The following is an 18,868-nucleotide window of genomic DNA, read 5'->3' as shown; positions in this document are numbered from 1 at the left end:
GTGTTTTGATCTTACCTTGTGTGGTATGGGTCCTGTTCGCTTCTTTACTGACAAAATGTCCTGTCAGATTTCGGAAGGGAGAATGTTGGAATCACATATCCTTCCTGTGGAATTTGGTATGTGGGCAGGTGGACATGGGTATTGAAGAGATCCGAGTAGAAGTCATGGATAATATTCTCCATTACCCTCACGGAAGATGTGATAGATCCATCAGGACTTTGGAGGGCAGTCATCTTGGTCTTGTAGTTGGCAAAGGACAAGCGGGTGTTATGACTACTTTTCTCGGCTTCTGCTGCATCAGCCAGCACTGCTGCTCTTCTCTCTTTGGGGTCTTCCTTTATTGCTTCTCTGCACTGCTTTGCGATCTTGAACATTAGCTTATGGTTGCTTGAGGCTCCTGCCAAGCCACATTGGCAAATGGGTGCGCTCCCTTCCCGAAAAAAAGGAAGAAAAGAAAAACATATAACTGATTCTTGAGTAACATAGAGGTTAAGGGTGCTAATTCCTATATAATTTTTGAAAGCCCCAAATTTAATGTATAGTCTGCTATTGACCAAGCCCCGCATCTTTTCCCGCTGAACTCGACACCCTCCACAGTGGGACACCTTCCCCAGACACCTAGAGCAGCTCCATGGGACTGTCCATCACCTAATCAGCCCCTCCCCTCCAGGTGGGTAGGGGGAGCATAAGCCAGCTTCACTGCTCCTCATCCTAATCCCCGCGCATTTTCCTGCAGAACTGGACACCCTAAATCAGGGGACACCTGCAGCAGCTCCATGGGATTTTTCCATCGGCCCTCCTACATTCCAGGATCCTGGGTGGGAGTGACCCTGCGATGGGCCGGGGCGTGGCCACCATGTAGTGGGCGTGGCCTCCCAGAAGTGGGCATGGCCACCTCCTGGATGGGCAGCCACAGTTATATTTTCCAATTTGGGCACTCAGGACTTTCATCCCTCACTTTGTCGCCTAATATGACTAAGAATGTCTGACCACCTCTACTAGAATACAACAACATCCCACTCGCCTACTCCATTTCTAATAAAAGACCAGTATGAAATGTGCTGTACAAGCACAAATGTAAAAAATACCTCCTCCAAAGCTTCACTCAATGTCGGTTTTAAAACAAAGAATAAGGCCTGATTGAGAAGAAGGTCGGAATATAGAAAGGGAGAAGGTTGGCTACCATCGACAAACCTTATCCAAAATCCTTTCCCATGATAAGAGAGAACAGTACCTGTGATTTCAGGGGTCTACCTCTAGGATACCATAAAAACATGAAGAAAGAGCGCAAATCTCCACCACAAGGAGAATATGAAGAAAAGAATCCCGAATCCTCAAACGAGGTTGTCCACAATTGCGCTCTCTTTGATAAGGAATTCCAGGATAAAATGCAGAGGGTGTTCAAGGATCTACTCAAAGAATCAATGGAAGAGATATCCAAAGACTAAAAGAAGAAATGAAAGAAACAATAGAACAGATAGTCAAGAAAATACAGGAAGAAAAGAGAACAGAATTTAAAAAAAGCTACAAAAAGGAGAGTCACAAATAAAGGATTCAGTGGATGGAATTAAAAAGGCAGTAAGTGCCCTAAACAATAGGATAAGTGCAGATGAAGAGAGGATCAGCGAGCTTGAAGATGAGCAAGAGAAATCCCATCGGGAACAACAAGCAATAGGAAAAGACCTCAAAATGACTCTAAGGAGAATCAAAGTACTAGGGGATGACGCCAAGAGGAACAACATTAGAATCATTGCAGTACCAGAAGGACAGGGAGAAAACCCCAATGAAAAAAGCTAGAATCAAAGAAACCATTGCTGAAAAGTTCCCAGAGTTAAGGAAAGCAGACATACAGATCGAAGGAGCCAGAAGGGTACCAGCTAAAGGAGACCCCAGAAAAAACACTCCAAGGCACATCATAGTCAGAACGATGGATGCTGTGGACAGAGACACAATATTACAAGCAGCAAGGTCAAAGAAGGAAATTACATACAAAGGAGCACCCCTTATATTCACAGCTGACCTATCAGTGGAAACACTCCAAGCCCGAAGGCAATGGTGGGATATAGTGAAAAAATTCAATGAAATGAACGCCTCACCGAGAATACTCTATCCAGCTAAACTCTTACTCAAATTCGATGGAACAATACACCACTTTTTAGATAAACACAAGCTGAGGAACTTCATACACTCCAAACTAAATCTAAAAGTAGGACTAAAGAGGCTCCTGTAAGATAAGAAGGAAAACACGTGTAAATCAACTCCTACAGGAAGATGGCACAAAACCCCATGACCATAATCTCTCTTACTGTCAATGGTCTAAATGCACCTACCAAGAGACACAGAGTGGCAAAATGGATCCAGAAACAGAAACCAACATTCTGCTGTCTACAAGAAACTCATCTGAACAATCAGAGCAAACACAGGCTCAAAGTGAAAGGATGGAAAACAATCCTGCAAGCAAACAGCTCCCTCACAAAAGCTGGGGTGGCCACACTAGTATCCGACAACATTAATTTCAGGCTGAAAAAGATTAGAAGGGACAGCGAAGGCCACTTTCTCTTCATCAAGGGGTACATTCCACAGGAAGAAATCATACTCTTAAATGTATACGTACCTAATGAAGGAATAGCTAGATACTTAAAACAACTGCTAACAGAATTTAAAGAGGACAGTGGTAGCAACACAATAGTAGATGAGATTTCAACAACACCTTATCACCTCTGGATACATCAACAAGAACAAAACTCAGCAAGGAAACATTGACTTTGAATGAAGAAATAGAAGAGAAAGGACTTATAGACCTATATAGGGCTTTACACCCCCCAAAGAAAGAATACACATTCTTCTCCAGTGCCCATGGAACATTTTCCAAAATAGACTATGTGCTAGGCCACAAAACATACCTCAATAGAATCAGGAATATAGAAAGAGTATCAACAATCTTTTCAGACCATGATGCACTGAGGATAGATGTGAATCACACACAGACACGGACACCTGAAAACTAAACAAGTCACTGCTGAACAATGAGTGGGTCAGGAAGCACGTCTAGGAAGAAATCAAAAGATAACTAGAAACAAATAAGAACGATGGCACGAACTACCAGAACTTATGGGATGCAGCTATATCCCTATTAAGGGGAAAATTTATAGCTCTTTAAGCATATCTAAGGACGAAAGAAAGGATGCACATAAGCAACTTGACTTCATAGCTCAAGATCTTAGAAAAGGATCAAGAGAAGGAGCCTAAATCGGGCTGAAGGAAAGAGATCATAAAACTTAGAGCAGAAAGATCAATGAAACCAAGAGCTGGCTCTTAGAGAAAATAAACAAGATAGATAAACCACTAGCAACACTCACAAAGAAAGAGAGAGAGAACACTAATAAACCGAAACAAAAATAAAAATGGAGATATCACAACAGAAACCAAAGAAAATCAAAAGATCATCAGAGACTACTTTGAAAGTCTGTATGCCAAGAAAAAAGAGAAGTTAGAAGAAATGTATAAATTCCTGGATTCAGATAATCTCCCAAATCTGAGTCAAGAAGATATAGAATACCTGAATACACCTAGTCACATCAAGGAAATAGAAACTGTAATTAAAATTCTTCCCCAAAACAAAACCCCAGGTCCAGATGGATTCACTACCAAATTTTTCCAAACATCTTAAGAGGATCTACTGCCAGTCCTTCTCAAACTTTTCCAGGAAATTGAAAAAACAGAAACTCTTCCAAACAGTTTCTATGTAGCCCATATCTCTCTAATACCAAATGGAAACAAAGACACCACGAGAGAAGAAAACTACAGGCCGATATCACTGATGAACACGGAGGAGAAGATTCTGAACAAAATACTAGCAAATAGCATTCAACAACTCATCAAAAAGATCATACACTATGACCAAGTGGGATTCATCCCGGGCGATGCAAGGATGGTTTAACATTCGGAAATCAATCAACATAATCCATCATATCAAGAAAACAAAGGATAAAAATCATATGATCATATCAATAGATGCAGAGAAAGCAATTGTCAAGATCCAGCATCCGTTTATGATGAAATCCCTCGCCAAATTAGGGATAGAGGGAACTTTCCCAAATATAGTTTAAGCCAGCTACCACAAGCATACGGCAAGCATCATCCTCAATGGGGAAAAACTGAGAGCGTTCCCCCAATATCAGGAACGAGATAAGGATTCCCACTCTCTCAACTGCTGTTCAATATAGTACTGGAAATACTAGCAATAGCAAGTAGGCAAGAAAAAGAGATTAAGTCCATCCAAATAGGAAAGGAAGAAATCAAGTTCTCACTATTCGCAAATGATATGATACTATACTTAGAGTACCCTAAAAACTGTACCAAGAAACTTCTAGAAATGATACACTCGATTGTAAATTACAGGTATAAAATAAATACCCAAAAGTCCATGGCTTTACTATATACAAATAGTGAGAGAGAACAAAATGACAAGATGAAAACAATCCCATTACAATTGTATGCCAGAAAATCAACTACCTAGGCATTAGTTTAACTAAGGAAGTAAAGGAACTGTATAAAGAAAACTACAAAACGCTGCTTCTTTAAAATAAAAGAGGACGCGAGGAAAAGGAAAAATATCCCCTATTAATGGATCGGGAGAATTAATATTGTCAAAATGGCAATACATCCCCAAGCACTGTACAAATTCAATGTGATCCATATTAGGATACCCACGACATACTTCAAAGAATTGGAGCAAACACTCCTGAAATTTATATGGAACAATAAGCCCCCACGAATAGCTAAAGCAATTCTTGGGAAAAAGAAAATGGGAGGAATTAACCTCCCGAACCTCAAGCTCTACTACAAGTAGTAATAATTAAAACAGCATGATACTGAAACAAAGGTATAGCTGCAGACCTATGGAACAGGGTTGAATATACTGACATCTCCCCTCAAACATATGATCACCTAATCTTTGAGAAAGGGGCAAGAAATGTGAAGTGGAGTACGGAAAGTCTTTTTAACAAATGGTGCTTGCAAAACTGGATGACTACATGTGAACTACTGGAATTCGATCTCTGCCTAACACAATGTACAAAATTAAGATCAAAATGGATCAAAGACCTAAACATCAGACCGGAACCCATAAGGTACATTGAAGACAAAGTTGGCAAAACCCTCCATGACTTTGAAGCTAATGGCATTTTCAAGGATGTCACGTCACTGGCCAAGCAAGTGAAAACAGAGATAGACGAATGGGAATATCTTAAACTAAGAAGCTTCTGCACCTCAAAAGAAACAATGACTAAAATACAGAGAGAGTCTACAGAATGAAGAAGGATATTCTCCAAATACACATCTGACAAGGGGGTGATATCAAGTATATACAAAGTACTGATTGAACTCCACAAGAAGAAAACATCCAACCCCATCAAAAAGTGGGGCAACGAAATGAACAGAGACTTTCTCAAACAAGAAATCCGAATGGCTAAAAGGCACATGAGAAAATGCTCTACATCATTAATCATCAGGGAGATGCGGATCAAAACAACAATGAGATATCATTTCACACCACAGACACTGGCCCACATTTAAAAAAACAAAAGCAACCTGTGTTGGCATGATGTGGTGACAAAGGGACACTCCTTCACTGCTGGTGGTAATTCTGACTGGCTCAACCATTTTGGAAAACAGTATGGATGATTTCGGAAAACAGTATGAATGATTCTCAAAAAATTAGAAATTGAGCTCCCGTCTGACCCAGCAATACCACTCCTGGGAATATACCTCAGAGAAGCAAAAAATTAGAGTGAAGTGACACCTGCACTTATTTGTTCATTGGCGTACTATTTACAACAGGTAGAATATGGAAAAAAAAAACCCGATTGCCTGAGAACCGATGACTAGTTACAGAAAATTTGGTACATCTACACAATGGAGTAATATGTAGCAGTTCGAAAAAAAATGAAGTCATGAAATTTACTTACAAGTGCTACTGCGTGGAAAATATTATGCTAAGCGAAATGAGTCAGAACGAGAGGGACAGACATAGAAAGACTGCATTCAACTGGGTAACATAAAGTAGCAAACTAAGAGAATAACAACAAGAACAGCTGTGATAAATATCAGTTTGTTCACTCCATGGCTTAGAGGCCATCGGCACACTCTAGGGGTAAAGGCAGCTCAGATAGGGAAGGGAGCACCAAATAATGGGTTCTGAGAAGATCCACCCAGAATGAGAGATGCATGCTGACAGCAGTTTATAGACAGAACATCATTGCCACCCAAAGTCTCTCCTGCAGATCACAGCACCGAAAAGGAGAGATAGAAGAAAAGGGAGTGCCCTGCCACAAAGACAAGGCAGGATGGGGGATAGGGGGGTGTGAGGGATACTGGGAGTGGTAGGGGTGGAGAATGGGCACTGGTGTTGGGATGGGTACTCGATCATTGTATAACTGTAACCCAAGGACACAACTTGTAAGTCCACAACTGTAACTCATGGTGCTTAACTAATAAAACAAAACAAAACAAAACAAAACAGAAAAACAAAACAAAATAAAACAAGAGAAATATCTAACAATAGCAAAGAGGACTGTAGTACTCAAACAGTTTAGAAACAGGAACATTGGCAAGTATTTTTAAATAAGCATCCAGGAGAGAATATAGCATTGTGAGTGAACAAATCTAATCTATGGATTCATCTCATCCTCGAAATGGAAAATGACAATCTGTTACAGTTACAAATTTCGAAATAAGATATATACCATCCACTTTTTTGCTGTGTATCTATGCTTTGACAAGTATTATTTTAATTTTTAAATTTACTTTAATTATTAAGACAGTATTTCCCTGCATTAAACTATTTAATTAAATGTTTTATTAAAAATTTTTTTTGCGCGATTATTTTTTTTATTAGTGAAACACCATGAGGTACAGTTGTAGATTTACAATTTTTTGTGCTTGGGTTTGATTATACAATGATAAGATACCCATCCCTCCACCAGTGCCCATTTTCCACCACCATGGATAATATCCCCCCCACCCCCATACCCCCATCCCCCCCTACCTCTGTGGCAGGGCAATCCCCTGTGTTCTCTCTCTCCTTTTGGGTGTTGTGGTCTGCAAAAGAGGCATTGAGTGGCAAACATGTTCAGTCCATAGTCCACTTTCGACATGCATCTCCCCTCCTGAGAGGGTCCTCCAAACACCCTTTATTTGGTGCTCCCTTCTCTGTCTGACCTGCCTTTTTCTCTAGAATGCCCGACTGGGCACTAAGCTATGGAGTAATCCTCCTGGTGCTGATCTCAGCTATTCTTGGCTATTAATCTCATATTTTGTTACTTTATATCCCCCAGATGAATGCAATCTTTCTATGTCTATCCCTCTCTTTCTGACTCATTTCGCTTAGCATGATACTTTCCAAGTTGTACCGCTTGTATGTAAATTTCATGCTGCATCTTTTCTAAGAGCTACATAGTATTCCATTGTATAGATGTACCAAAGTTTCTTTAACCAGTCATCTGTTCTTGGGCATTCAGGTTTCTTCCAGTTTCTGGCTATTGTAAAGAGTGCTGCAATGAACAAACAAGTGCAGATGTCACTTCGACTACACTTTTTTGCCTCTCTGGGATATATTCCCAGGAGTGGTATTGCTGGGTCAAATGGGAGCTCAATTTCTAATTTTTTGAGAAACGTCCATACTGTTTTCCAGAAGGCCTGAACTAGTCGACATTCCCACCAACAGTGAAGGAGTGTCCCTTTCTCGCCACATCCGCACCAGCATCGGTTGCTTTTGTTCTTGTGAATGTGGGCCAGTCTCTGAGGTGTGAGATGGTATCTCATTGTGGTTTTGATCTGCATCTCCCTGATGATTAATGATGTAGAGCATTTTCTCATGTGCTTTTTTGCCATTCGGATTTCTTCTTTGAGAAAGTTTCTGTTCATTTCATTGACCCATTTTTGGATGGGGTTGGATGTTTTCTTCTTGTGGAGTTTAACCAATATTTTGTATAATCTGGATATCAACCCCTTGTCAGATGTGTATTCGGCGAATATCCTTTCCCATTCTGTAGACTGTCTTTGTATTTTGGTCACTGTTTCTTTGGAGGTGCAGAAGCTTCTTAGTTTAAGATAGTCCCATTCATCTATCTCTGTTTTCACTTGCTCGGCCAGTGGCGTGGCATCTTTGAAGATACCATTAGCTTCAATGTCATGGAGGGTTTTGCCAACTTTGTCTTCAATGTACCTTATGGTTTCTGGTCTGATGTTAGGGTCTTTAATCCATTTTGATCTTACTTTTGTACACGGTGTTAGGCAGAGTTCTGAGCCCATTTTTTTGCATGTAGTCGTCCAGTGATGCCAGCACAATTTGTTAAAGAGGCTTTCCTTACTCCACTTCACATTACTTGCACCTTTATCAAAGATTAGATGATGATATAATTGAGGGGAGATGTCAGTTTATTCAACCTTTTCCATTAGTCTGCAGTTCTGTCTTTGTTCCAGTACCATGCTGTTTTAAATATTACTGCTTTGTAGTACAGTTTGAAGTTCGGGAGGTTGATTCCTCCCATTTTCTTTTTCCCAAGAATTGCTTTAGCTATTCGTGGGGGCTTATTGTTCCATATAAATTTCAGGACTGTTTGCTCCATTTCTTTGAAGAATGTCGTGGGTATCCTTATAGGGATTGCATTGAATTTATAAAATGCTTTCGGTAGTATTGCCATTTTGACAATGTTAAGTCTCCCTACCCATGAGCAGGGGATATCTTTCCATTTCCTCATGTCCTCTTTTATTTCCTGAAGTAGCGTTTTGTAGTTTTCTTTATACAGGTCCTTTACTTCCTTAGTTAAGCTGATTCCTAAGTACTTGATTTTCTGGGGCACAATTGTGAACGGGATTGTTTTTTTCAAGTTGCTTTCTTCTCTCTCACTGTTTGCATATAGGAATGCCATGGACTTTTGGGAATTGATTTTATAGCCTGCAACTTTACTATACGAGTCTATTGTTTCTAGGAGTTTTTTGGGGGAGGTTATTGGGTTCTCTAAGTAGAGTATCATATCATCTGCGAATAATGAGAGCTTGATTTCTTCCTTTCCTACCTGAATGCCCTTAATATATTTTTCTTGCCTAATCGCTATTGCAAGTAATTACAGTACTATATTGAACAGCAGTGGAGAGAGTGGGCATCCTTGTCTCATCCCTGATCTTAGAGGGAAGGCTCTCAGTTTTTCCCCACTGAGCGTGATGCTTGCTGAAGGCTTGTGGTAGATGGCTTTAATTATGTTGAGGAAGGTCCCCTCTATACCCATTTTGGCTAGGGTTTTCATCATAAAGGGGTGCTGGATCTTTTCAAATGCTTTCTCTGCATCTATTGATATAATCATATGCTTTTTATCTTTTCTTTTGTTGATATGATGGATTACGTTGATTGATTTCCGAATGTTGAACCATCCTTGCATCCCTGGGATGAATCCTACTTGGTCATGTTGTATGATCTTTTTGATGAGTAGTTGGATTCTATTTGCTAGTAGTTTGTTGAGGATCTTTGCATCTATGTTCATCAGGGATATCGGTCTGTAATTCTCTTTCTTTGTGGTATCTTTGTCTGCTTTTGGTATCAGTGTGATATTTTCTTCGTAGAAACTGTTTGGAAGTGTTTTTGATATTTCAATTTCGTGGAAAAGCTTAAAGAGGATTGGGAGTAAGTCCTCTTTAAAGATTTGGAAGAATTCACTAGTGAATCCATCCAGACCAGGACTTTTGTGCTTGGGGAGACTTTTTATTACCATTTCAATTTCCTTGATGGTGATAGGTCTGTTCAGGTGTTTCAGGTCTTCTTGGTTCAGCCTTGGGAGGCTGTAGGAGTCTAGGAATTTATCCATTTCCTCGAGATTTTGATGTTCCGTGGCATACAGTTTCTCAAAGTACTCCCTGAGGATCCTTTGAATTTCTGTAGTTTCTGTTGTAATGACCTCCTTTACATTTCTGATTCGGTTTAATAGGGTTTTCTCTCTCCCTTTCTTTGTGAGTTTTGCTAGAGGCTTATCAATCTTGTTAATTTTCTCGAAGAACCAGCTCTTGGTTTCATTGATCTTTCAGATTGTTTTTTGGGTTTCCATCTCGTTAATCTCTGCTCTGAGTTTTATTATTTCCTTTCTCCTGTTTGGGTTGTGCTCCTTTTTTTAGTCCTTCTCCAAGCTCTTAAGCTGTGAGGTTAGGTTACTTATGTGTGCTCGCTCCTCCTTCCTGAGTAATGCTTGTAGAGCTATCAACTGTCCTCTTAACACAGCTTTCGCTGTGTCCCATAAGTTTTGGTACCTCGTGTTCTCATTTTCATTCGTTTCTAGGAATATTTTGATTTACTTTTTGATTTCCTGTCTAAGCCATTCGTTTTCAATAGAGCACTGTTTAATTTCCAGGTGTTTGATTTAGTTTTCTGTTTTTGTGTGTGATTTACTTCTAATTTCAGTGCATTATGGTCTGAGAAGATTGTCGTTACAATCTCTATCTTCTTAGTTTTTTGGAGGCATGTTTTGTGGCTCAGCATGTGGTCTATCTTGGAGAATGTTCCATGTACAGTTGAGAAGAATGTGTATTCAGCTTTTTGTGGATGAAGTGTCCTGTATATATCTACTAAGTCCCTTTCTTCCATTGTTTCCCTCAGATGAAGTATGTCCTTGCTAAGCTTGAGGCTGGTTGCAGTATCAAGAGGTGACAAAGCGGTGTTGAAGTCTCTCACTACTATTGTGTTGCTATTGATGTCTTTTTCCAAATCTATGAGTAGTTGTTTTAAGTAGTTTGCTGGTCTCTCATTAGGTGCATATACATTTATTATTGTAAGTTCTTCCTGTTGTACAGATCCTTTGATCAATAACAAATGGCCTTCACTCTCTCTTATGGCATTTTTTCACTCTGAAATTGATGTGGTCTGATATTAGGATGGCTACCCCAGCTTTTCTACGGGAGCTGTTTGCCTGAAGGATTGTTTTCCAGCCTTTGAGTCTGAGTCTGTGTTTGCTTTGACTATTGAGATGTGTTTCTTGCAGGCAGCAGAATGTTGGGTTCAATTTTCTAATCCATCCTGCCACTCTATGTCTTTTAATTGTTGCGTTTAGCCCATTGACATTGAGAGAGATAATTGTTATGGGATTTTGTCCCATTGTTCTGTTGAAATTTGGTGTATTTGAGGGGCCTGTCTTGCCGTAAAGTAGCCCATTTAGTTGTTATTGTAACCATGGTTTTAGTTGTTCTTGTTAACCATGGTTGTTCTTGTAACCATGAAGTTCCTGAGCAGTTGTTAGTCTGTGAAACTGTGTGCTGTTCCTTCTATTATGAATGAGAGTCTCGCTGGTAAAGTATTTTTGGAGAAGCATTTATTTCACTGAGTTTTTTCACTATGTCCCACCACTATTTGCGGGCCATGAGGGTTTCATCAGAAAAATCAGCTGTGAATTTTAAGGATGCAACTTTTTAAGACATTTCTTTCTTCTATCTTGCTGCATTCAGAATTTTGTCTCTGTCTAAGGTTTTGGTCATTTTGATAAGAATGTGTCTTGGGGTATTTTTATTCTGATTTCTTTTAGCTGGTACTCTTCTGGCCTCCTAAATGTGGTCACAAGTTTTCTTCAGTTCTGGAAACGTTGGAGCAATGATGTCTTTGACAGTTTCTTCTTCATCAAGGTTTTAAATGTCTTTTTTTAAAAGAAATATTGAGGCCAAAGAGCTAGTGCAGTACGTAGAGGGTGTTTACCTTGTAGCAGCTAACCTGAGTTCAGTCCCCAGAACCCTGAGCCTGCCAGTTGTGATCTCTGGATACAGATTGAGAAGTGAGCCCGGAGCACATCTAGGTGCACTACCTCCCCACAAAAAAGGAGGAAAAGAAAAGAAAATATATAAATGATTCTTGAGTAACATAGAGATTAAGGGTGCTAATTCCTATATAACGTTTGAAAACCCCCAAATTTAATAGATAGTCTGCTATTGACCAAGAAGTTGGTTTATTATTTGTATTAACTTACATTGTCTGCAAGTGGTGCTATGTGTGGTCTGTAAATCTGTAAATTTGATACATTTAAAAAATTATAATGGATTTTATAATAGACTTTATAATACATTTGTATTTTATGTTTAATAAGTGATAAATTATATCTCTACTTTGTGGGTTATTTGAGCCATAGTATGTGGTGCTTGGGACTTCAGACTCTGTGCTCAAGGGTCATTCCTGGTGGTGCCAGCCATTAATTTGAGTTGACTGTGTGCAAGGTACGTGCTTTAACCCCTATACTAAGTCTGGGATCTAATCACATAAATTATTTGCATATATTTTATTCATGCATAGCATAACTTTTCTTAGATTTTTGATTTTTCTAGGATATATTGATCATCTTTAATTATTCCACATCAATACCAATGTCCAAAAATGTTTCAAAATATAATTATTGAAAAAAATCATATAGACGTTCAAATTTGTGTTGTTTGTGGGATAATTATTAAGAAGAAATAGAACCACAAGAAACATACAAGTAAAATGAAGGTACATTTCTTTGGAGTCTTTCAATTATGTATTTATACTAGCATATATACAAGTAAAATTCTTAAAATATAAATTTCAGTGACTATTAAATTTTTGAGTTTTTTATAATTATAATGTTTTACTGCTAAGTCTATATTTATGTGAACATTTATATCTATTTGTCTAATTTTCTGATTGTTTACTTAAGATCAGTAGTTAAAGCTAACTTACTGATGAATGGGTGTGTGGCTCAGGGCTAAGAAACTTGGCTTGCATGTATGAAACTTTGGGTTGGCCTCCTGCAAGGCAAATGCCCTACCCACTGTGCTGTAAACGTTATATACAATATACTAATAATAAGACCTAATGATGTTGGTGAACAGTGCAATATAAATGATTATTTAGTAATTTTCTTGATTTATTAATGAAATATGTGAGCTCTTGAGTATAATGGGAGTATTTTTCTAACATAAAGTCTGACGAAGGTGAAACTGTTATAACTGTCTTGTAGGATTCCATGTCCCTATTCTGCTTCATTCTACCTCTATCTCTATCCAATCCGGTCTTCTTGGGAATCTGATCTCCTGTTTGCTATCCTCCACCTTTCAACTGCCTACTTTATGACATCATTCTCCCACCCAACCAACCAACAACTGATAGAATCTTGGGGTTCCCATGCAGTTGTTTGTAAACAAAGTTGAATCATCATGACAAGTGACCAGTGACCAATAGCTGGAATGGTAGGTTCCAGTTTATGTACAAGATGGTTACCATAGAAAAACACTGAAATGCCATACACATTTTATTTATTCTAATATATTTTTAACAAATTGAAGAGATGCATCGTAGTTCATTGGTTGTTAAAAAAAAGTTCTAAAAGGGAATGTACCGCCACAGAGGCAGGGTGGGATGGGGTGGATGGCGGGGGATATTATCCATGGTGGTGGAAAATTGGCATTGGTGGAGGGATGGTATTTGATCATTGTATGACCGAAACCCAAGCGCAAAGATTTTTAAATCTACAACTATACCCCATGGTTCTTCACTAATAAAAATAATGATTAAAAAAAAGTTCTGAAGTTTGAGATGCTGTGGTTGTTTTTCGGAGAGGCTGGGGGTTGAAGGATGTCATGGAAAAGAATGAGAAGTTATAGAGAGGACAAAGGGGAATAGACAAGACTCTAAGAAAGATAAACATGGTCCAGGGTTACAAAGCCCATCAGAGGAGAAATTGCATGGGCCTGATGAAGATTGGGGTAGAGTCAGAGGAACAGTATAGCTGACAGGGCATTTGCCAGTTCTTGCAATCCTTTAGGGTCCCCAGAGACTCACCAGATGTGAAACTTGAGCGCAGAGCCAGGAGTAAGACCAGAGCACAGTCAAGTATGCCCCATCCCTGGTGTCCTCCAAAAAAAATATGGGAGAAATGGCATGGTCTGGGGGTTTGGATTAAAAGAATGAATTTGAAATAGTCTAAAGAAGGCAGATGAGTCTAAGGTGACCGGAAGAAAGTTAAAATTCTTTCATGGAGGCTGTGTTTATGCCTCATAGCCACCTTTGGAAATAACGAAATTTGAGACACATCTCTAAAAGGTTTGGGTGGTCTATTAATAAATGATGGCTGGGGGATGCGAACACATAAAATGGGGAATGAACCTTCCAGAGGAGTGGTCAACGCCATCAGAGTCATTCAAGGATGACTCTTAACAGGGCCCAAGCCAAGAGAACAGTTGCAGCATGAATCCCCAAGATCAGCGACTGGGAAATGTAAAGATAAGACACCATGTCCTCGGGCCCTCTGTTCAGCACCCCTAGCTGCACCATTTCACTTATTCCCAACAATATTCAGAGTCGATTTCACGGTGACAATTTACTAGCTAGTTTCAACAATGAGGTCCATTGCCTCTGTAAGTCTTTGGATTTGTAAACTCCCCACGGTGGCCAAGCCTGCTTTCAGGCAACGACATCCGGACATTTCTGGCCGGGCGAGCTTAAATTATATTATCTTGAGGGGCTTCTCTGTGGTGTTCCTTGGTCTCTGGTGCCTATAGCCTTCTCTAACCATCGCTATTAACTGCAGCTCACACAAGAACCAACGTTATCAATAGCTTTGGGGCTGTGTTGCGGGATGAACTGGACTAAGACATGCGCTTTAGGGCACCACTCCCAAAGCGGTTGGTACCGCTTGACCTTGAGCCTGGATGGTGGTGGTGGAAAGCGATGGTTTTAGGAGAGTTCATGGGGTAATGGATGGATGGATGGATGGAAAGGGAACCGTGAATGGTAGGGAACTGGACAGATGGTGATCTTATAGGAGAGATGGTAGATGTGTTTTAATTACGTTAACATGTTATTTGGAAATGATAAGCAAAACAAAAATATGAAAATAAGATAGGTTCCAAAGAACAGGTTACATATAAGACCGAGAGAGCTGAAAGGGCTGGCATTCCTTCTGGAGCTTTCAATTATACCATTTACTAAAGATTGTATTTTCACATCACTTACCTGTGGAGAGAAATAGTGAGAAAGAGAATGCCACCAGAAAAGCAAACTGGATGACCACGGTTCATAAAAGCCAGGTGGAAGGTGTTCACATGGATCCCAAGTGCAAGTGGGTTAACAGGAACATATATTTCACTACGTCTGCTTAGTACCAGTAACTACTTTGGTGGAAATGGAGGAACACGAATGCAGTTTCTGACAGACCTGAGACTAAACTGCTAACAAATTTTCCTCGGATAGGTTAGTTCACTGGCAGGGAAGAGAACAACTTGAAAAGTCTTTTGCTACCTTTCATGTATGGCTAGAGGAAAATGCTCCCAGTAATCTCTCAAAACTAACAAGCTTCAACTCCCCTGAAGGAAAGTTGTATTCACTGAGGAAAAATGCTGGGAGAAAAGTCTGAAATGATGGGAAAAGAGACAATAAGTGCAAAAGGAGGGACTTGAAATTTAGCAAAAACAAAGCTTGAAACAACAAGATCTAGTGAGCACATGATTTACTGGGAATGGGATCTGAGGAGGAAAAGAGTGATATCAGGGATGTGAAAAAGGAATATCCAAGTTAAGGAAGACTTAGCTAGCTGATTGCCCCATGGGCAACATGGTTCCAAGACTACCAGAACTTACCAAGGAATTTACTTTAATTTTCTTTCTTTTATATTGTCTATTACAACATGTATTCTTTGCCTTCTTCAACGACAAAGAGTGTTCATTTCTTTCTCAATATTCTGTTCACTTGTGTAAGCATCTTAATCAACTGCTGGATAACAGAATTATTTGATCAGATGTATTATTTACTATAATATTTAGTTGAGATTACTGAAAACTAGGTCTAAAGTGAAGTTTGTTTTGATTGGTAGAAGTAGAGTAGCGAGGACTAGGGATGGAATTAGAGATTTTGGGATACCACATTTAGTTCCTAATAAAACAAGTAAAGGACAGTGTCCCAAATAGTCTATTGAAAAAGACATCCATCTCTATTTAACATGGAAATTCAGCATATTTTATATTAAATTACAAATGAATTTATATTCTTGTATTTGGTCTTTTAAAGACATTCAAGATTCTTTCAGGAAACAAACACTGCCTATGAAATCATAACAACTTAATCATAAAAACCTGATAACTACTTAAGTTTCCAAGAATGTCAGTGCTAAGAATTATTTCTCTTGATATCACTAGAGCATATTATAGGCATATGAATACATCTGTGTTAATAAATAATTGGTATCTAATTTAGAGTCTCACCATACATGGTTGTGGGTATTGTGACATAGTTATATATATTTTCATAATTTTGCAATAAGACCTCTGGGTGTGAATCCTTGAATCATAAATACCTTTTAGTATATTCCAGCACCAACACCTCCCACCTTAGTTACTATATATATGACCTCCTTTGGAGTCATTTGCTTTTTTCACTTTGTTTTAGTCCTTCTCTCTCTCTCTTTTCAAATGTGAGTTATCTTCTTCAAATCAAGGTGCTTTTATTTGCTGTGGCAGTTTTAATCTTTATGAGTGATTCAAATTTTATTCATTTATTTTTTAATTAAATCACCATGAGATGGGCCATTACAAAGCTATTTTATGCAATTTAATTTTTAATCCTTTCAGTGAAGACAGGGAAAATCTCTTACTCGGGAAATTCAGAATTTCCATATTTTAAGTGAATCAAAACTGATTATTTTTGTATGTTTTTAATTTTTTTTTTTTTTATTGAAAAGGGACCACCAAATAATGGGTGTTGGGAGGATCCTCCCAGGATGGGCGATGCATGCTGAACGTAGACTATAGACCAAACGTGATTGCCACTCAATGTCTCTTTTGGTATGTTTTTTAGATAACTGTTCCCTTCTTCTGTTTGCTTAGGTCCAGGACTTTGCCTCTTCCCTCGCTGTTCTTTCAGGAAGCAAGAGAGATGTCTTCAGGAAAGAAGAGCAGCTCAGCAGGCTGAGTCCCTTGGATGGATTTGGTGCCATCTTCTTTCAGAAATTGATTTATTGTTTCTTACCAATCTTAAAATGGGTTGGGATTTAAAATGAAGGTCACATGAAGAACTGAATGCTGAAAGGAGGAAAGGGATATGCATGATAACCTTTCAGTACCGGTATTGCAAACCATAATGTCCAACAGAAGAGAATGGGGTGGGGGTAGGGGCGCAGAGGAAGAGACAGACAGCGACACAGATAGAGACAGAGACAGACAGAGACAGAGAAACAGACAGACAGAGTCAGAGAGAGAAGAAAAGTGTCTGCCATAAAGCACAGAGGCTGGCTGGGGGTGGGTGGCAGGAGGGAAAATGGGGGCATTGGTGGTTGGAAATGTACACTGTCATGAAGGAATGGATGTTGGAACACTATAACGGAAACTCAATCACAAATTTTTAGCTGTGTATCTGTGTAATTGTGCATTTAATTAAAAAATTTTAAAGAAAAAAATAAGGTTTCAAATGAAAAATTTGAGAGATTTCTGATGAAAGAGGCATTCTGGCGGAAACCTCACTGCTTGAGCAACAATACTAGTCCCTAGTTTTGGAAGGTGCACAGCGCCATTATGGGGTGTGTATGGGCCTGTGTCTCATTCCCTAAGTCTCTCAACCCTACTGCTAATCCTGTTCCTTTCCCACACGTGAAGAGAAATCTTCACCTTGGTTAACAGCCTTCTTATAAATCAGAGACTGTGTGATAAGAAAGACAGCTTTCAGCGAGGGCAATTTCAAAGTTTCAAAAATTCCCAAATTAAAGCAGTCAGAAGTAAAATCCCTGTTGTGTCCCTATCTGTAAGAGTGAGCTGCACACACTCTTTATAATAGCCAGAATATGGGGAAAACCTGAGTGCCCGAGAACAGAAGATTGGTTAAAGAAACTTTGGTACATTGACACAATGGAGTACTAGATAGCAGTTAAAAAAGATGAAGTCATGAAATTTACATACAAGTGGTACTACATGGAGAGTATCGTTAAGCGAAATGAGTCAGAAAGAGAGGGACAGACAGAGCAAGATTGCATTTACCCGGAGAATATAAAATAACAAAATAGGAGACCAACTCCCAAGAGTGGCCGAGATTAGTGTCAGGAATTTTTCTTCATACCTTGGAGACCAGCCACACACACTAGCAGAAAAGGCAGCTCAGATAGAGAATGGAGCACCAAATTAAGGGTGTTGGGAGGATCCTCCCTGGATGGGAGAGCATGCTGAACATAGACTATAGACCAAACATGATTGTCACTCTATGCGTCTTTTGCAAACCACAACACCTAAAAGGAGAGAGAGAACAAAGGCGAATGCCCTGCCACAGAGTCAGGGTGGGATTAGGGGATGGGGGGTGGGAGGGATACTGGGATACGTGGTGGTGGGAAATGGGCACTGGTGGAGGGATGGGCATTTGATCATTGTATAATTGAAACCCAAGCAGAACAATTTGAAAGTCTACAACTATACCTCATGGTGTCTCGCTAATATAAATTTAAAAATTAAAAATAAAAAAAATGGAAGATAAAGTAAAAATGAAACAAGAGAAAGATCTAACAATAGCAAAGAGAACTATACTACTCAAAACGTTGAGAAACAGGCACATTGGGAAGTATTTTTAAATAAGCATCCAGGAGAAAATATAGCATTGTTCACGAACAAATCTACTCTATGGATTCATCTCATCCTTGAAATGGAAAAGGACAATGTGTTACAGTTACAAATTTGCAAATAAGATATATACCATCTATTTTTTGCTATGTTTCTATGCTTTACCAAGTATTATTCTAATTTTTAAATTTACTTTAATGGTTAAAACAGTATTTGCCTGCATTAAACTTTTTAATTAAATGTTTTATTAGAAATGACTTTTAATGATTAAAAAAGTTTTATTCACATGTCA

The sequence above is a fragment of the Sorex fumeus genome, unplaced genomic scaffold (genome assembly GCF_029834395.1).
Source record: "Sorex fumeus unplaced genomic scaffold, SorFum_2.1 ptg000237l, whole genome shotgun sequence".
NCBI lineage: Eukaryota > Metazoa > Chordata > Mammalia > Eulipotyphla > Soricidae > Sorex > Sorex fumeus.
This window is presented reverse-complemented; position numbering follows the sequence as displayed.